The 21,951-nt window shown below is 39.6% G+C and overlaps 1 pseudogene; it reads left to right on the top strand.

Annotated features, from left to right (window-relative positions):
- The window catches only part of LOC139385773 (cytoplasmic dynein 2 heavy chain 1-like), a 179,991-nt pseudogene that overhangs the window by 152,372 nt on the left and 5,668 nt on the right, over positions 1-21,951 (top strand).

Below are 21,951 nucleotides of genomic sequence, written 5' to 3'. Positions count from 1 at the left end.
ATACACTACCATGATCACTAACACACTATCAATAACACGCTGTCATTGTCACTATCACTAACACAATATCACTAACACACTATCACTAACACACTATCATTATAGCTACACACTATCACTAACACACTATCATTATCACTAACACACTATCACTAACACACTATCATTATCACTAACACACTATCACTAACACACTATCACTAACACTAACACACTATCACTAACACACTATCACTAACATACTATCACTAACACACTATCACTAACACACTATCATTATCGCTAACACACTATCACTAACACACTATCATTATCACTAACACACTATCGCTAACACAATATCACTAACACACTAACACACTTTCACTAACATACTATCACTAACACACTATTACTAACACACTACCATTATCGCTAACACACTATCACTAACACACTATCATTATCACTAACACACTATCACTAACACACTATCACTATCACTAACACACTATCACTAACACACTATCACTAACACTAACACACTATCACTAACACACTATCACTGTCACTAATACACTATCATTATCGCTAACACACTATCAATAACACGCTGTCATTATCACTAACACAATATCACTAACACACTATCACTAACATTATCGCTACACACTATCACTAACACACGATCATTATCACTAACACACTATCACTAACACACTATCATTATCACTAGCACACTATCACTAACACACTAACACTAACACACTATCACTAACACACTATCACTAACATACTATCACTAACACACTATCACTAACACACTATCATTATCGCTAACACACTATCACTAACACACTATCATTATCACTAACACACTTTCACTAACATACTATCACTAACACACTATCACTAACACACTATCATTATCCCTATCACAAACTCACTCTCATTATCACGAACACACTATCACTAACACACTATCATTATCGCTAACACACTATCATTATTCCTATCACTAACACACTATCATTATCGCTATCACTAACTCACTACAATTATCACTAACACACTATCAATATCCCTATCACTAACTCACTCTCATTATCACTAACACACTATCACTAACACACTATCATTATCCCTATCACAAACTCACTCTCATTATCACTAACACACTATCACTAACGCACGATCATTATCACCATCACTAACTCACTACCATTATCGCTAACACACTATCACTAACTCACTATCATTATCACTAACACACTATCACTAACACACTATCATTGTCACCATCACTAACTCACTACCATTATCGCTAACACACTATCACTAACTCACTCTCATTATAACTAACACACTATCACTAACACACTATCATTATCACCATCACTAACTCACTACCATTATTGCTAACACCCTATCACTAACTCACTATCATTATCACTAACACACTATCATTATCACTATCACTAACTCACTACCATTGTCGCTAACACACTATCACTAACTCACTATCATTATCACTACACACTATCACTAACACATTATCATTATCACTATCACTAACTCACTACCATTGTCGCTAACACACTATCACGAACACACTATCATTATGTTAACCATTAGAGCCACTGTACCTCTCTCTCTCTCTGTCTCTCTCTCTCTCTCTGTCTCTCTCTCTATTTCTCTCTCTCTCTGTCTCTCTGTCTCTCTCTCTCTTTCTCTCTCTGTCTCTCTGTCTCTCTCTCTCTCTCTCTCTCTCTCTCTCTCTCTCTCAATTCAATTCAAAGGGTTTTATTGTCATGGGAAATATATGTTTACATTGCCAAAGCAAGTGAAATGGATGAACAAAAGTGAAATATACAATAACAGTAAACATTACTCACGAAAGTTCCAAAATAATAAAAACATTTCAAATGTCATAAAATGTCTATATACAATGCAACTGTATAGTTAATGTACAAAGGGAAAATAAATAAATATACAGTAAATATGGGTTGTATATACAATGGTTTTTGTTATTCACTGGTAGCCCTTTTCTTGTGGCAACAGGTCACAAATATTGCTGCTGTGATGACACACTGTGATATTTCACCCAGTAGATATGGGAGTTGATCAAAATTGGATTTGTTTTTTAATTCTTTGTGGATCTGTGTAATCTGAGGGAAATATGTCTCTCTAATATGGTCATACAATGGGCAGGAGGTTAAGAGGTGCAGCTCAGTTTCCACCTCATTTTGTGGGCAGTGTGCACATAGCCTGTCTTCTCTTGAGAGCCAGGTCTGCATACGACGGCCTTTCTCAATAGCAAGGCTATGCTCACTGAGTCTGTACATAGTCAATGCTTTCCTTAAGTTTGGGTCAGTCACAGTGGTCAGGTATTCTGCCTCTGTGTACTCTCTGTTTAGGGCCAAATAGCATTCTAGTTTGCTCTGTTTTTTTTGTTAATTACATTGGAAATAATGATCTTCTTGTTTTCTCATGATTTGGTTGGGTCTAATTGTGTTGCTGTCCTGGGGCTCTGTGGGGTCTGTTTGTGTTTGTGAACAGAGGCCCAGGACCAGCTTGCTTAATGCACTCTTCTCCAGGTTCATCTATCTGTAGGTGATGGCTTTGTTATGGAAGGTTTGGGAATTGCTTACTTTTGGTAATTAGTGGGCATCGGCCTAATCTCTCTCTCTCTCTCTCTCTCTCTCTCTCTCTCTCTCTCTCTCTCTCTCTCTCTCTCTCAATTCAATTCAATGTGCTTTATTGGCATGATGTAACAATGTTCATATTGCCAAATCTTACTCTGGAGATTTACAAATTAGCATAATTAATAATAATCAATATTATCAATTTGACAACAGTAAAAACAAAAACCAAGTGTCAGAATAACCATACATTGAACAATAACAATAAGCATTAATGACATGTGCAGGTTGGTTGGTCTGTCAGACACTGTCTCTCATCTTATGGCAGGCAGCAATGTAGTGCGATACCAACCCACAGCTCTCTGGGTCCTCCCCCAACAGGACGGGTAGTCTATCCCCATTGGAGAGGTCTTTCAAACCTTGAATAAGGGTTTCAAATATGAGGAAATTACACTCTCTACTTGTTTAATATTTTTTACATTTTGTCAGGAAATGCAGCTCTGTCTCAGGTTCTGTTGTTGTGCAGTGGTTGCACAGCATTTCCTCTATAGGGAGCCACATTTTACTGTGTCTACCCTTCTCAATGGCAATACTGTGCTCACTGAGCCTGTACTTTGTCAAGGTTTTTCTAAGGCTTTGATCATTAACCATGTTCAAATAGTTTGCCACAGTGTACTGACGATTTAGTGCCAGATAGTACTGCATTTTGCTTTGTGCTTGTCTTTCCCAATAAGTAATGTAGTTTTGTTTTAACTGTGTTGTAATTTGTTTTGATCTGATTGATTAGATGTTCTGGTCCTGAGGCGTCAGTGTGCTAGTAGAACAGGATTGTGAACTCAGCCACAGGAACAGCTGGATGAGGGGACTCTTCTTTGCTCAACTCTTGGTATTGCAGGGCTTGGAAATTATATGAGAGGGGGTCATTGTATTTTAAATGTTTCCAAAACTGAATTGCTCTGTATTCAGTTTTTATTAGTAGTAGATATTGGCTTAATTCTGCCCTGCATGCAATGTTTGTAGTTTTCTTCTGGACATGTAGGAGAATCTTACAGAACTCTGCATGCAGGGTTTCAATGGGATGTTTGTCCCATTGGGTGAAATCTTGTTTTGCAAGTGGACCCCACAGCTCGCTGCCATAAAGTGCAATTGGTTCAATTACATATTCAATTAGTTTTAGCCAAATTTTAATAGGTATTTCAATTTGAATTTGTTTTTTAATGGCGTAGAGCGCCCTGCGTGCTTTCTCTCTCAGTTCATTCACTGCATCATTAATAATCCTGATATGGCTAGGCGTGGCGCTAGCGACCCACCTCGACAACATCCGGTGAAATTGCAGAGCGCGAAATTCAAAAGACAGAAATAGAAATATTTAACATTCATGAAAATACAAGAGTCATACATCAAAATAAAGCGGAACTTCTTGTTGAGCTTGTTTTTAAACCTAAGTAACTATAGTGTGTGCAGTACTCTATATATGTTGTAACAATTGAAAAGTTTGGTCTAATTCCCTGAGATCTGGATCTACGCTGGAAAATCATTATTTTAGTATTTTTAGGATTCACTTCCAGTGCCCAGGTCTGGCAGTACTGCTCTAGCAGGTCCAGGCTCTGCTGTAGGACATGTGCTGTCGGCGACTGCAGGCATAGGTAATCTGCGAACCTGTGAATTGTGGAGACTAACACCAAGGGCTGAGGATTTTTCTAGAATAGTGGCCAATTCGTTGATGTAAATATTGAAAACTGCACGGCTCAAATTGCAACCCTGGCGAAGGCTCGCCCCTGGTGAAAGAATGATGTTATTTTCTTGCCAATTTTTATGCTGCACGTATTGCGAGTACACATTGATTTAATTATGTCATATGTTTTACCCCCTACACCACTCCCTACACCATTTTCAATAACTTTGTAGAACAGTCCTGTATGCCAAATATAACCAAATGCTTTTTGGAAGTAAATAAAGCAAGCATACATTTTGGTATTATTTTGGTGGACATGTTTATCTATCAGGATGTGTAGGGTGGAAATATAATCGGTCCTCTCCTCTCCCCTCTCTCGCTCTCGCTCTCGCTCTCGCTCTCTTTCTCTCTCTCTCTCTCGCTCTCTTTCTCTCTCTCTCTCTCGCTCTGTCTCTTTGTCTCACTCACTGACTCACTCACTCACCTCTCTCTCTCTATCTTTCTCTCTCTCTCTCTCTCTATAGTGTTGTTTGTCTCTGTCACTGATCCCTATTCTGTTCCCATAGCGATGCTCTCTGACCTCCTGTTCACTCCCAGGGCCCCCTGTCAAAGCCAGGGAAGTGTGGGCTTTAACCAGGACACACACACACTCTCTCTTTTCTCTGTGCCGGAAGCCCTATGCTGTGTGGTCTGTCAGCAGGACACAGGGGAGGCTATTTAATAGTTGATGTGGCTAGGCCTAGGAGGGAGCTAGAGGGTACATGATCTGCTCTGCTCTATACCTGTATATGACTATAACTAGTCTGCTCCATATAACTAGTCTGTTCCTTTTATTATTATAACTAGTCTCCTCTATATAACTAGTCTGCTGTATATATGATTATAACTTCTCTGATCTATATATGATTAGAAAAGGTCTGTTGTATATGTGATTATAACTAGTCTGCTCTATATAGCTAGTATGTTCTATATATGATTAGAAAAGGTCTGTTGTATATATCATTATAACTAGTCTGCTCTATATAGCTAGTTTGTTCTATATATGATTATAACTAGTCTGCTCCATATAACTAGTCTGTTCTATATATGATTATAACTAGTCTGCTCTATATATGATTATACAGTGCTTTGCGAAAGTATTCGGCCCCCTTGAACTTTGCGACCTTTTGCCACATTTCAGGCTTCAAACATAAAGATATAAAACTGTATTTTTTTGTGAAGAATCAACAACAAGTGGGACACAATCATGAAGTGGAACGACATTTATTGGATATTTCAAACTCTTTTAACAATTCAAAAACTGAAAAATTGGGCGTGCAAAATTATTCAGCCCCCTTAATACTTTGTAGCGCCACCTTTTGCTGTGATTACAGCTGTAAGTCGCTTGGGGTATGTCTCTATCAGTTTTGCACATCGAGAGACTGACATTTTTTCCCATTCCTCCTTGCAAAACAGATCGAGCTCAGTGAGGTTGGATGGAGAGCATTTGTGAACAGCAGTTTTCAGTTCTTTCCACAGATTCTCGATTGGATTCAGGTCTGGACTTTGACTTGGCCATTCTAACACCTGGATATGTTTATTTTTTAACCATTCCATTGTAGATTTTGCTTTATGTTTTGGATCATTGTCTTGTTGGAAGACAAATCTCCGTCCCAGTCTCAGGTCTTTTGCAGACACCATCAGGTTTTCTTCCAGAATGGTCCTGTATTTGGCTCCATCCATCTTCCCATCAATTTTAACCATCTTCCCTTGTCCCTGCTGAAGAAAAGCAGGCCCAAACCATGATGCTGCCACCACCATGTTTGACAGTGGGGATGGTGTGTTCAGCTGTGTTGCTTTTACGCCAAACATAACGTTTTGCATTGTTGCCAAAAAGTTCAATTTTGGTTTCATCTGACCAGAGCATCTTCTTCCACATGTTTGGTGTGTCTCCCAGGTGGCTTGTGGCAAACTTTAAATGACACTTTTTATGGATATCTTTAAGAAATGGCTTTCTTCTTGCCACTCTTCCATAAAGGCCAGATTTGTGCAATATACGACTGATTGTTGTCCTATGGACAGAGTCTCCCACCTCAGCTGTAGATCTCTGCAGTTCATCCAGAGTGATCATGGGCCTCTTGGCTGCATCTCTGATCAGTCTTCTCCTTGTATGAGCTGAAAGTTTAGAGGGACGGCCAGGTCTTGGTAGATTTGCAGTGGTCTGATACTCCTTCCTTTTCAATATTATCGCTTGCACAGTGCTCCTTGGGATGTTTAAAGCTTGGGAATTTTTTTTGTATCCAAATCCGGCTTTAAACTTCTTCACAACAGTATCTCGGACCTGCCAGGTGTGTTCCTTGTTCTTCATGATGCTCTCTGCGCTTTTAACGGACCTCTGAGACTATCACAGTGCAGGTGCATTTATACGGAGACTTGATTACACACAGGTGGATTGTATTTATCATCATTAGTCATTTAGGTCAACATTGGATCATTCAGAGATCCTCACTGAACTTCTGGAGAGAGTTTGCTGCACTGAAAGTAAAGGGGCTGAATAATCTTGCACGCCCAATTTTTCCGTTTTTGATTTGTTAAAAAAGTTTGAAATATCCAATAAATGTCGTTCCACTTCATGATTGTGTCCCACTTGTTGTTGATTCTTCACAAAAAAATAGTTTTATATCTTTATGTTTGAAGCCTGAAATGTGGCAAAAGGTTGCAAAGTTCAAGGGGGCCGAATACTTTCGCAAGGCACTGTAACTAGTCTGTTCTATATATGATTATAACTAGTCTGCTCTATATATGATTATAACTAGTCTGCTCTATATAACTAGTCTGCTCTATGTAACTAGTCTGCTCTATATAACTAGTCTGCTCCATATAACTAGTCTGCTCTATATAACTAGTCTGTTCTATATATGATTATAACTAGTCTGTTCTATATATGATTATAACTAGTCTGCTCTATATATGATTATAACTAGTCTGCTCTATATAACTAGTCTGTTCTATATATGATTATAACTAGTCTGCTCTATATAACTAGTCTGTTCTATATATGATTATAACTAGTCTGCTCTATATAACTAGTCTGTTCTATATATGATAATATCTAGTCTGTTTTATATATGATTATAACTAGTCTGTTCTATATATGATAATATCTAGTCTGCTCTATATAACTAGTCTGTTCTATATGTGATTACAACTAGTCGGCTAGATTTGATTAGTCTGCTCTATATAATTAGGCAGTGTTATACATGATTATAACTAGTAAGCTGTATATGACTGGTCTGCTCTGTATAACTAGTCTGCTCTATATAGCTAGTCTGTTCGATATAACATGTTGGCTCTATATATGATTGAAAATAGTCTGCTCTATATAACTAGTCTGCTCTATATATGAATATACCTCGTCTGCATTATAAATTATAATAACTAGTCAGCTCTAAATATGCTTATAACTAGTCTGCTCTATATAACTAGTCTTCTCTACGTATGATGATAACTAGTCTGCTCCATATAAACTGTCTGCTCTATATATGATAATATCTAATCTGCTCTATTTAACCAGTATGCTCTATGTATTATTAGATTTAGACTGCTCTATATAACTAGTCTGCTCAATATATGATCATAACTTGCCTGCTCTATATATGATTGTACCTCATCTGCTCAATACATGATTATAACTATATCTGCTCTATATACGATTATAACCGGTCTGCTCTATGTATGATTATAACTAGTTTGCTCTATGTATGATTAGAACTTGTCTATATATGATTTTTGTTTTAGATTCTATCTCTCACAGTTGAAGTGTACCTATGATAAACATTGCAGACCCCTACATACTTTGTAAGTAGGAAAACCTGCAAAAAAAACGGCAGTGTATCAAATACTTGTTCTCCCCACTGTATATATATATATGATAAAAACTACTCTGCTATATATATGATAAGAACTAGTCTGCTCTATATATGAATTGAACTAGCCTGCTCTATATATGATTATACCTTGTCTGCTCTATATATGATTAGAACTCATTTGCTCTACATATGATTAGAACAATTCTGCTCTATATATGATTAGAACAAGTCTGCTCTATATATGATTAGAAATAGTCTGCTCTATATATGATTATAAATAGTCTGCTCTATATATGATTAGAACAAGTCTGCTCTATATATGATTAGAAATAGTCTGCTCTATATATGATTATAAATAGTCTGCTCTATATATGATTAGAAATAGTCTGCTCTATATATGATTATAAATAGTCTGCTCTATATATGATTAGAACTAGTCTGCTCTATATATGATTAGAAGTAGTCTGCTCTATATATGATTAGAACTAGTCTGCTCTATATATGATTAGAACAAGTCTGCTCTATATATGATTAGAACAAGTCTGCTCTATATATGATTATAAATAGTCTGCTCTATATATGATTAGAAATAGTCTGCTCTATATATGATTATAAATAGTCTGCTCTATATATGATTAGAACTAGTCTGCTCTATATATGATTAGAAGTAGTCTGCTCTATATTTGATTAGAACCACTGCTCTATACAGTGGGGCAAAAAAGTATTTAGTCAGCCACCAATTGTGCAAGTTCTCCCACTTAAAAAGATGAGAGAGGCCTGTAATTGTCATCATAAGTACACTTCAACTATGACTGACAAAATGAGAAAAAAAATCCAGAAAATCACATTTTAGGATTTTTTATGAATTTTTTTGCAAATAATGGTGGAAAATAAGTATTTGGTCAATAACAAAAGTTTATCTCAATACTTTGTTATATACCCTTTGTTGGCAATGACAGAGGTTTAATGTTTTCTGTAAGTCTTGTTGGGGATAAATCAGAATTAGTTGGGTAACATAGATAAGATGTTTTATTTTCATTATATGCTTGTGAGTTACTTCTCATCAGAATGTATCTTGTTGTACTATAGTGGTGCCCGGTTGCAGTTATCTGTTCTCTGTCAGGGTTCTGTTACTTGGGCCGCAGAGAGGGGAGAGGTCAAGTTTGTCTTCATATGTAAACATATCTTTTAAACCAATTATCTCTTGGCTCCACAATGTCTGTGTGCCAGTCACTGTGTCTCTGTGATCTTGTCCAGGAGGGGTGTATTTGATATATGCCTGTTGATGAGGTTTTGTTTTATGGTCCTGAGAGCGACATAAGAACATAGTTTAGGAGACAAAGCTGAACGATAATTTATAGCCAATGCTGTCTGGCTATGTGTGTCTTTGCTGTAAAGGATATCAGTTGCAATGTGTAAGCACTCTCAGAAAATTCCTTTAACTAGTCTGCTCTATATGTGATTATAACTATAATATAATAATATATAATTTAAACCTGTCACATATGTGAATGTGGAATGTTGGTTGACTGAAAAACCTAGGCCTATCTACACCCCAAAAAATGCAACAGATCACTACTTTTAGCTTAGAATGTTGATAAACTATAATTTCTTCACATTATGGGGCGGCTTTGAGGACACAGATTAAGCCTAATCCTAGGCTAAATTGTACTTTTAAACTGGGCTAACTAAAATGTTATTTCTCAGACATGGTTCAAAATAGTCTCAGACTTGCACGTTAGTCTAGAATTTAAAAAAGTGTTTTCCAGAAGGACGATTAGAGCTAATCTAGATCAGAAGATGCTGAAGAGTTTAGGATTCTTCAAAACTGGTTGTCAATAAATGTACAAAGTGTGTGCACTTCCAATTTGCAGTTCTCCCAAATTGTTGCACGTTGGAATCCATGACTCAAGGATTTTCCGAAACTTCTCTTTGGATGCTCAGTTGGAAGGAGGACAACATAGTGGAATCATACTTGGTGACAGTGAGTATGCATAGACCAACTTCTTGTTCATCCTATATCTTCATGCAGTAGGATCTGAGCAACAACAGTACAACCAAGCGAACATCCGCACCAGAGGTGTAGTGGAGCGCATGTTTGGTGTATGGAAGAGTAGTTACTAGTGTCTCAAAAACACATTGCGCTTTCAACCAAGAAGATGCTGCATTGTCATAATTGCAACAGCAGTGCTTCACAATGACCTGAAACGGCATGGCTACACAGATATTCCCATGGTTCAGGCAGACGGTGACAGAAATGGACAAGCCTGCAGAGATGCTTTAGCTATGCAGCACTTCTCACAACAAAGATAGCTCAAGGGAATGAAGCAAATAATATCCATGGATTTGTAACAAAAAGGTTTATAATTGACAAATGGAAACATGCGGCTTCATGTTTCTCTCCTCCTCCTTCATAGACTCAACATGAAGGATTCACATCTTCCTATCATGCTTTTCTTTTAAATACATTAGTTTGCGCTCACGAAATTCCACAGCATTTGTCTTCTTTACGTAGATGTGTATTTTTTTCCAAAGGACCTTAGAAAGACAAGACAATATAGAAATTATATTCGTAATTATGTATCATACTGTTTGTGTGACATTTCTGTCACACAAATACATTTAGGCCCCACTGTATTGTGTTACACAAGAAAACTAACATTTCAAAGTGACTCTGATTTGTAAAAATGGACCAACAATAAAAACATTATCTTACCTGAAGTTGTTGTAGTATGCTTTTGTTTACTTTTCATTTTAGTTGAATTAATTACAGATGGTGGTCCAGGCAATATTTGTCTTATTTTATGTTGATGAATCATGCTGTTTATCCTCCATAATTGGGTGGTTTGACAAAATTAGCTTCAAGAAGGTTATTTTGTTATTTTACCTCGCTCCATTGTTTGGTTTGGGTGACTTGCTCCAATTCCACACAATGCTTATGTTCGTATTAGTGCCCCCATCCCGGGTTTTTGAAGCCTTCTCTGGTCAGCACCAAGTGCACATCCTTAATATAATCTGGCTTCAAAAATATCAACTGGTTAGTCTTTATTTACAGTGCCTTGCGAAAGTATTCGGCCCCCTTGAACTTTGCAACCTTTTGCCACATTTCAGGCTTCAAACATAAAGATATAAAACTGTATTTTTTTGTGAAGAATCAACAACAAGTGGGACACAATCATGAAGTGGAACGACATTTATTGGATATTTCAAACTTTTTTAACAAATCAAAAACAGAAAAATTGGGCGTGCAAAATTATTCAGCCCCTTTACTTTCAGTGCAGCAAACTCTCTCCAGAAGTTCAGTGAGGATCTCTGAATGATCCAATGTTGACCTAAATGACTAATGATGATAAATACAATCCACCTGTGTGTAATCAAGTCTCCGTATAAATGCACCTGCACTGTGATAGTCTCAGAGGTCCGTTAAAAGCGCAGAGAGCATCATGAAGAACAAGGAACACACCAGGCAGGTCCGAGATACTGTTGTGAAGAAGTTTAAAGCCGGATTTGGATACAAAAAGATTTCCCAAGCTTTAAACATCCCAAGGAGCACTGTGCAAGCGATAATATTGAAATGGAAGGAGTATCAGACCACTGCAAATCTACCAAGACCTGGCCGTCCCTCTAAACTTTCAGCTCATACAAGGAGAAGACTGATCAGAGATGCAGCCAAGAGGCCCATGATCACTCTGGATGAACTGCAGAGATCTACAGCTGAGGTGGGAGACTCTGTCCATAGGACAACAATCAGTCGTATATTGCACAAATCTGGCCTTTATGGAAGAGTGGCAAGAAGAAAGCCATTTCTTAAAGATATCCATAAAAAGTGTGGTTTAAAGTTTGCCACAAGCCACCTGGGAGACACACCAAACATGTGGAAGAAGGTGCTCTGGTCAGATGAAACCAAAATTGAACTTTTTGGCAACAATGCAAAACGTTATGTTTGGCGTAAAAGCAACACAGCTGAACACACCATCCCCACTGCCAAACATGGTGGTGGCAGCATCATGGTTTGGGCCTGCTTTTCTTCAGCAGGGACAGGGAAGATGGTTAAAATTGATGGGAAGATGGATGGAGCCAAACACAGGACCATTCTGGAAGAAAACCTGATGGAGTCTGCAAAAGACCTGAGGCTGGGACGGAGATTTGTCTTCCAACAAGACAATGATCCAAAACATAAAGCAAAATCTACAATGGAATGGTTCAAAAATAAACACATCCAGGTGTTAGAATGTCCAAGTCAAAGTCCAGACCTGAATCCAATCGAGAATCTGTGGAAAGAACTGAAAACTGCTGTTCACAAATGCTCTCCATCCAACCTCACTGAGCTCGAGCTGTTTTGCAAGGAGGAATGGGGAAAAAATTCAGTCTCTCGATGTGCAAAACTGATAGAGACATACCCCAAGCGACTTACAGCTGTAATCGCAGCAAAAGGTGGCGCTACAAAGTATTAACTTAAGGGGGCTGAATAATTTTGCACGCCCAATTTTTCAGTTTTTGATTTGTTAAAAAAGTTTGAAATATCCAATAAATGTCGTTCCACTTCATGATTGTGTCCCACTTGTTGTTGATTCTTCACAAAAAAATACATTTCACAAAAAAATACATTACGTTTTATATCTTTATGTTTGAAGCCTGAAATGTGGCAAAAGGTCGCAAAGTTCAAGGGGGCCGAATACTTTCGCAAGGCACTGTACCTTAGTCTGGAACTCCCTAGTTTTAAACTGATCAATCTGAAGTTAAGCAACATCTCAGAAAGCCATTTTGAAAATCTGGATTAAGTAGAATTAGTACTGATTTAAATTAAACTCTGACCGCGAAACCGCCCCTAAAGGCATAGCAATATGCACAAGGCAGCAGGCTACGCTTGAATGTTCATTCCATAATGCAATTAGCGGGAAAACAATGTCATAGCTCACCATACAGGCGAGCGGGAAAGATTAAAACATCCGTTAGACATTTAGAAAGAGGGGAGATCTAATATGCAACTAGCATGGGTTGCTAATATGACTAGGATGTGCCTTTTAGCTACTGGACAATGAAAGAAAGTTGATATTAGACATTTGCCTCCACAGATAGGGTCTGATTTTGGCTAGGCTACTTTGAAGCTAGGTAAAACATTCCTCATAATATGTGGTAAAATGTTAAAGATTCAAACAATTAAGTACGTTTTTTTTAAATGCATACTGCCTCCAGCTCATTGCAAAGAGGTGTGTGATGCGTTGATGAAGCCTACCTTCTGTTGCCTATGCTGTGTGAGGTGCTGATGAAGCCTGCCTTCTGTTGCCTATGCTGTGTGAGGTGCTGATGAAGCCTGCCTTCTGTTGCCTATGCTGTGTGAGGTGCTGATGAAGCCTGCCTTCTGTTGCCTATGCTGTGTGAGGTGCTGATGAAGCCTGCCGTCTGTTGCCTATGCTGTGTGAGGTGCTGATGAAGCCTGCCTTCTGTTACCTATGCTGTGTGAGGTGCTGATGAAGCCTGCCTTCTGTTGCCTATGCTGTGTGAGGTGCTGATGAAGCCTGCCTTCTGTTACCTATGCTGTGTGAGGTGATGATGAAGCCTGCCTTCTGTTGCCTATACTGTGTGAGGTGCTGATGAAGCCTGCCTTCTGTTACCTATGCTGTGTGAGGTGCTGATGAAGCCTGCCTTCTGTTGCCTATGCTGTGTGAGGTGCTGATGAAGCCTGCCTTCTGTTGCCTATGCTGTGTGAGGTGCTGATGAAGCCTGCCTTCTGTTGCCTATGCATGTGCTGTTTGAGATCATGTAGCAGCAGCTTTCATGCTGTCTGACAGATTTTCCACTCAAACTCTCTGTGGCTGGATGATTTATGCCTAAATAAGATACATAACACATGTATTGTACACAAGTACTCATTTAATTCCACTCTATTATGTAAATTACCTATAGACAATTTAATTGCACTAAATTATGCAAATGCATGACCAGTCAAATGTATTTCCATGGACTGGTACTTCCATCAATGAAGAGGATAATAAACATTATTTCACAATGGGATTTTTTCTTCTTTTCCCGGCTGGTATAGGCAAACAGAAACCCTGGTGTGTGTGTGTGTGTGCTTTCTTGCATGTGTGAACGTGTGTGTGCGTGTGTGTGTGTGTGTGTGTATGTGTGTGTGTGTGTGTGTGTGTGTGTGTGTGTGTGTGTGTGTGTGTGTGTGTGTGTGTGTGTGTGTGTGTGTGTGTGTGTGTGTGTGTGTGTGTGTGTGTGTGTGTGTGTGTGTATTTGGCAGAGAAGGTTATAGATTACGGCAGGATTTCTTCTTCTCAGCTTCCCCCCCACCCCCCCCTCTCTCTCTATCCTCTGCCGCTCTCTCTCCTGGGCGAGGCTGATAAAGCAGGTGTGGGTGGAAGGTTCACCCAGAACAAACGAAACCCATTTATCAGACAGACCCTTCCTCTCACCTCCACAGAGCACAAAACACACACACCTCAGAACAAAGACCCTATCCCTACTATCCCTACTATCCCTACTATCCCAACTCTCCCTACTATCCCTACGATCCTTACTATTCCTACTATCAAACATTTCTGCTGGTCTGTTTTTTTAATGTATGGACTGATTGATATACTATGCTATAGTGTTGTTGTGTCTTTGGCATCATTAAATTGAAGACTGTTATTTTATCAAATCAATTCTCTGTAATTATTATTACGTGATTAAACTAATCATGTAAATGCAATTAACTAGGATGTCGGGTTGCCAAGGAAAATCTACAGATTACAAAGTTATCATTTTCCTAATATAACTCTTCAGATATTTTAATATCTCACGTTCGTCTCATTCCAAACGTTGTAAATTGTTGGTTATCTGCACGAACCCAGCCTTCACTATGAATCATCCATACATCAATTGGCTAAATCATTTATTTACTAACTAAGTAAATAATCACAGAAATGCATAAACAAACAAACAGTAGATATGGTTACAAGGAAATGAGAGGGGATGTGCCTTAGTGGGCTAATCCGATATGTTGGCTTGGTAGACAAAAGGATTGAGAAGGGCGCGAAAGACAAAGGACACTTCACAGTTGATCATTATATTGATAAAAATACTAATCCTTTGCACATGAAATGTGCTGGAATCATTGCAATCAATATATATTTACGCTCAGTGTGTCATCGGGATCTCTATTGGAATTGTCTATCTTTCTGTTGGAAAGTTCAAAGTCTCTCTCTCTCCCATGAAGTCTTTCGTTGTTAGAATGGATACTTCGGAGTCCTATTCAGAAATGTTCTTATAGATAGATGTTTCAGCGGTTGTCAGTCTTCGCATTCAGTCAACATAAATTCTAGCTGCATACTAGTAATTAGTATCGAAGATTTGCTCTTATTCTGTAGGGATCGATAGTCTCAGAGTTGAACCATTTCCACCAGTGTAGCTAATGCTCCATGTGGTTTGGTTAGGAATTCAACAACCAAGGAATGCATGGTCTCTACTCAAACCTTAGCCCTCTTGGTAATCGAGGTACTCTTGGTCTCTACTCAAACCTTAGCCCTCTTGGTAATCGAGGTACGCTTGATCTCTACTCAAACCTTAGCCATTTCGGAAATCGAGGTACGCATGGTCTGAAGTGGGCTTCTCCAGGTGGGGGTTATATTTGTAACAGTAGAAAGGGTCTGTCCCATGAGGCCAGATCAATGTCTGTGCTCATAGGGCGGGCCAATGACTTAGTTAACTTTAAAGGGAATTGGATTATCTTTCATTAAACAGTTTCAAATCACATTACATAATTTCACAAATAGTTTCATCTTTACTCATTCATTTTATACAATAATTAGATGCAAATCTCATAACGGAGATAAACAGAGTTATGGTAATGTGGATGTATTGTCTCTCATGAGGTCACAAACATTAAACAAAATGGACCAATCATAGCTGGATTCTCCACTGACCATTTACACATTCTCCAAAACATGGATATTGTTCAGTTCTCAAGTTCTGTGAGGTAGGATAAGTTCCTTTGTTCTACTGTGAACCCTCTCTCTATACCGCATGGCCCTGAGGGTGGAAGAGAGTCTCCTCCAGGAACAGAACCTGGGTGTAAGAGAGAGAGGGGGAAGGCACTCGCTATACCCAAAGAGTGCCACGTCATGACACTGTCAAGGTCAATGTCCACAAACATTAACTCCTCCTCCCTTTGTCTGTCTGTCTGTCTGTCTGTCTGTCTGTCTGTCTGTCTGTCTCTCTCTAGCAGCAGGATCAAAGTTTGACAGAAATATCTGGTCCAACGGCCTCGCTCCTGACCTTAACCTATGGAATAAACTCTACCAGGTAACTCTCTCTCACTCTTTCTCTCTCCCTCTCTGCTCTCTCTCTCATCCTCTTTCTCTCTCCCTCTCTGCTCTCTCCTCTATCTACCTGAACAGCTGCCCTGTGTGTGTGTGTGTGTGTGTGTGTGTGTGTGTGTGTGTGTGTGTGTGTGTGTGTGTGTGTGTGTGTGTGTGTGTGTGTGTGTGTGTGTGTGTGTGTGTGTGTTGACTGATGGTTGCTCACTCCTCGGTTTTGCTAGTGTGTGCAGTTGCTTAGAAACCACCACCTTTCAAATCTGTGGAACGTCCCCTTGTGTGTTAAATCATTTAGCCTCCCTCTCTCCCTTCCTCCTCATTCCCCTCTCCCTCCCTCCTCATTCTCCTCTCTCTCTCCCTCCCTCCTCACTCCCCTCTCTCTCCCTCCCTCCCTCCCTCCCCACCCCCCCCCCCTCTCTCTCTCTCTCTCTCTCTCTCTCTCTCTCTCTCTCCCTCTCTCTCTCCTCATTCTACTCTCTCTCTCTCCTCATTCCACTCTCTCTCTCTCCCTCCCTCCTCATACCCCTCTCTCTCTCTCACTCCTCATTCCCCTCTCTCTCTCTCCCTCCTCCTCATGTGTGTGTGTTCTGTTGATGTACCTGTGTCCACCTAGCCCCAGTAATAGGGGTATGATTGGGGGTATATGTTAATGACCTCACAGCTGCTGTTGTTGTCTGTTGATTGGTCATTGAGGTGAGTGAAGTGTATTCTGATTGGCTATAATAAGGTTTGTGTTCAGGAGACAGAGGAGAAGAGGAGACTGGACTTTGTTTTGTCTTTGTAAACAAGCTTATTTTATGTTAATGCTACCCTAGGAGTCATTAATGAGGTTATCCGTGTCCCCTCTGCCCAGTGTGTCTTTCTTTAAATCAATGCGTCATACTTAAATGGGTGTCGATTCACAGGAGCATTGAGGTGCAAAATATGGAAGTGTTTGTCACATGGGTCCATACTAACAGTGGTTATCTGTGGATATTGATGTGCTTGTCACATGGGTCCATACTAACAGTAGTTATCTGTGGATATTGAAGTGTTTGTCACATGGGTCCATACTAACAGTGGTTATCTGTGGATATTGAAGTGTTTGTCACATGGGTCCATACTAACAGTGGTTATCTGTGGATATTGATGTGTTTGTCACATGGGTCCATACTAACAGTGGTTATCTGTGGATATTGATGTGCTTGTCACATGGGTCCATACTAACAGTAGTTATCTGTGGATATTGAAGTGTTTGTCACATGGGTCCATACTAACAGTGGTTATCTGTGGATATTGAAGTGTTTGTCACATGGGTCCATACTAACAGTGGTTATCTGTGGATATTGATGTGTTTGTCACATGGGTCCATACTAACAGTAGTTATCTGTGGATATTGAAGTGTTTGTCACATGGGTCCATACTAACAGTGGTTACCTGTGGATATTGATGTGCTTGTCACATGGGTCCATACTAACAGTAGTTATCTGTGGATATTGAAGTGTTTGTCACATGGGTCCATACTAACAGTGGTTATCTGTGGATATTGATGTGTTTGTCACATGGGTCCATACTAACAGTGGTTATCTGTGGATATTGATGTGCTTGTCACATGGGTCCATACTAACAGTAGTTATCTGTGGATATTGAAGTGTTTGTCACATGGGTCCATACTAACAGTGGTTATCTGTGGATATTGATGTGTTTGTCACATGGGTCCATACTAACAGTGGTTATCTGTGGATATTGATGTGCTTGTCACATGGGTCCATACTAACAGTGGTTCTCTGTGGATATTGAAGTGTTTGTCACATGGGTCCATACTAACAGTGGTTATCTGTGGATATTGATGTGCTTGTCACATGGGTCCATACTAACAGTAGTTATCTGTGGATATTGAAGTGTTTGTCACATGGGTCCATACTAACAGTGGTTATCTGTGGATATTGATGTGTTTGTCACATGGGTCCATACTAACAGTGGTTATCTGTGGATATTGATGTGCTTGTCACATGGGTCCATACTAACAGTGGTTATCTGTGGATATTGATGTGCTTGTCACATGGGTCCATACTAACAGTGGTTCTCTGTGGATATTGAAGTGTTTGTCACATGGGTCCATACTAACAGTGGTTACCTGTGGATATTGATGTGCTTGTCACATGGGTCCATACTAACAGTAGTTATCTGTGGATATTGAAGTGTTTGTCACATGGGTCCATACTAACAGTGGTTATCTGTGGATATTGATGTGTTTGTCACATGGGTCCATACTAACAGTGGTTATCTGTGGATATTGATGTGCTTGTCACATGGGTCCATACTAACAGTAGTTATCTGTGGATATTGATGTGTTTGTCACATGGGTCCATACTAACAGTGGTTATCTGTGGATATTGATGTGTTTGTCACATGGGTCCATACTAACAGTGGTTATCTGTGGATATTGATGTGCTTGTCACATGGGTCCATACTAACAGTGGTTCTCTGTGGATATTGAAGTGTTTGTCACATGGGTCCATACTAACAGTGGTTCTCTGTGGATCCATATAAAGTATTCAGTTTGTGTTCCTGTGTTGTTTACTCCAATATAATCCCAGTCCTTGTAAAGCTGATTACGCTTGTGTATTGTACTCTCTGAGTGTGTGTGTGTGTGTGTGTGTGTGTGTGTGTGTGTGTGTGTGTGTGTTTCGTTCATTCTTTTTGTAAACATTCCTCCTGTTAGTCTCAGGTGGGTAATGAGTATATTTAATGATTCATGTTGCTACAGTTGAGGAGTGTTGGTATGTTGTAGACATGATTGTTCTGTCTTCCCCAGGCCCAGGCTATGAGCTCATTACTATGTATTATTTTCTGAGAGGAAGAACAGGCCACACACACACACACACACACACACACACACACACACACACACACACACACACACACACACACACACACACACACACACACACACACACACACACACACACACACACACACACACACCATTGTTGTGTTTGATATCAACACGTAAATGAAGCATTGTGTTAATGTTTTTATATGGGTGTTGATTGACATCCCAGAATCCTGTGCAGCGCAACGCTGGTTTTAATTAATGGTGGGTCCCTCCTCGGAACCCTGTAAACCCTCATTAGCATATCTTACCCAGCCTGCACCAGGGGGAGAGAATACAACACTGAGGAGGAACACAAACAACAGAGAGAAGAAAAGAAGAGCAGGACAGTGTCCCTGTTTTATTGTTTTAGGAGAGAGTGATCTTGTGAATGAATGCAGGAGTCGTATTGTGTCAGAGCAATGTGTTTTTGCTAATTGAATTCCTTTCTTACTCTCTGTGATTTTTGGGAGGGAACCATCAGTTTGTTCATTATTTTGTTCACTTAGTCCTCTGTAAACATACAACATAATACTTTGACGACTCTTTTAGGTGTGTGTGTGTGTGTGTGTGTGTGTGTGTGTGTGTCAGGTCCCCAGCCCCTTGACGGTACCAGATGTGAAGGCTCCATTCCATCGATTAGTCTATAAGAGGCAGTTCCTCTCTGTAGGTGTGTAACGGCTCTCGTTTGAAGGAGTGGACCAAAGTGTTCCTGATTTTTATTATTAAAAACACTCAAACAAAATAACAAAGTGAAAGCGAAAAGTTCTGTCAGGTACAAAACAGAAAACAAGATGACAACTTATATGTGATCCCCAGTCAGAGACAACGATAACTGCCTCTGATTGGGAACCACATCCGGCCAAAACAAAGAAATAGAAAACATAGACTTTCCCACCCGAGTCACACCCTGACCTAACCGAACATGGAGAATAATAAGGATCTCTAAGGTCAGGGCGTGACAAGGAGGTAGTGTATTAACCAGCTCAACACTGGACAAGGAGCTAATGGGCAGCTAATTACTCCTCCTACTAGCTCCTAGCAGATAACTAATCACCTCTCTAGTAAATCACCTATTAATCATTGTTTGGTATTAAGCTAGAAGAGTGGCAAGCATTTTACACAGCAACTGGGACTAGTAAGTCATGTTCGTACAGTAAAAGTAATTTAATTCTCTCTCTGTCCCTCTCTCTCTCTCTCTGTCCCTCTCTCTCTCTCTCTGTCCCTCTCTCTGTCCCTCTCTCTCTCAATTCAAGTGCTTTCTTGGCATGGGAGAGATATGTTTACATTGCCAAAGCAAGTAAAATAGATAATAAACAATTGAAATAAAAATGTACAGTAAACATTAGACGTATGAAAGTTCCATAAAGAATAATGTCATATGTCTATATACAGTATTGTAATGATGTGCAAATAGTTAAAGTACGAAAGGGAAAATGAATAAACATAAATATAGGTGTATTTACAATGGTGTTTGTTCTTCACTGGTTGCCATTTTCTTGTGGCAGCAGGTCATAAATATGGGAGTTCATCAGAATTGGAACAAAATCCATCTCTCTTTCTCGCTCTATCGCTCTCTCTCCCACGGGCTTGTTTCTCATTCATCAAAAAGTGGCCCCGCCCACTGAAGGTCAAGTGTCACCTGTCTTGTACTTCATCTCTCTGGAACAGTTCAAAGCTATCCGATTGGTCCAAGGGATCCACCAATCCATGGCTGCACTGAGTAAGGTAATCAGAGGGACTGCTCACTGCTGACATCCACAAACTGACCACTGCTCTACTCAACATAGAGAGAGAGAGAGAGAGAGAGAGAGAGAGAGAGAGAGAGAGAGAGAGAGAGAGAGAGAGAGAGAGAAAGAGAGAGAGAGAGAGAGAGAGAGAGAGAGAGAGAGAGAGAGAGAGGGACAGAGAGAGAGAGAGAGAGAGAGAGAGAGAGAGAGAGAGAGAGAGAGAGAGAGAGAGAGAGAGACCATCTCATAGGCTTGGCATCGGACCATCACAGCCCTTTTCGGCCCTTTAAGGGTCTGTACTAAACCATATATAAGGCATTTATAAAGTGTGTGTTCACCATTTATTAATCATTAGTAGAGTATTTTTGAAACCTCTAATCTAAAGTGAGTTCTATTTATGCTTCATAAAAACTTTATACATGTTTTGAGTGACCATTGTATTTACCTGGTAAATCAATAACCACACAACACAGGATATTTAAGGAAATATGTCTATACATGGGTGAATAACTATCTTTCTATCATTTACTCTCTCTCCTTCATTCTTATCTCTCCTTCCTTCTTTCTTATCTCTCCTTCCTTCTTTCTTATCTCTCCTTCCTTCTTTCTTATCTCTCCTTCCTTCTTTCTTATCTCTCCTTCCTTCTTTCGTATCTCTCCTTCCTTCATTCTTATCTCTCCTTCCTTCTTTCTTATCTCTCCTTCCTTCTTTCGTATCTCTCCTTCCTTCTTTCTTATCTCTCCTTCCTTCTTTCTTATCTCTCCTTCCTTCTTTCGTATCTCTCCTTCCTCCTTTCTTATCTCTCCTTCCTTCTTTCTTATCTCTCCTTCCTTCTTTCTTATCTCTCCTTCCTTCTTTCGTATCTCTCCTTCCTTCATTCTTATCTCTCCTTCCTTCTTTCTTATCTCTCCTTCCT

The sequence above is a fragment of the Oncorhynchus clarkii genome, chromosome 27, assembly GCF_045791955.1.
Source record: "Oncorhynchus clarkii lewisi isolate Uvic-CL-2024 chromosome 27, UVic_Ocla_1.0, whole genome shotgun sequence".
In the NCBI taxonomy this organism is placed as follows: domain Eukaryota; kingdom Metazoa; phylum Chordata; class Actinopteri; order Salmoniformes; family Salmonidae; genus Oncorhynchus; species Oncorhynchus clarkii.
Note: the sequence above shows the minus strand (reverse complement) of the source record. Positions and strands in the feature narration are given on the sequence as shown.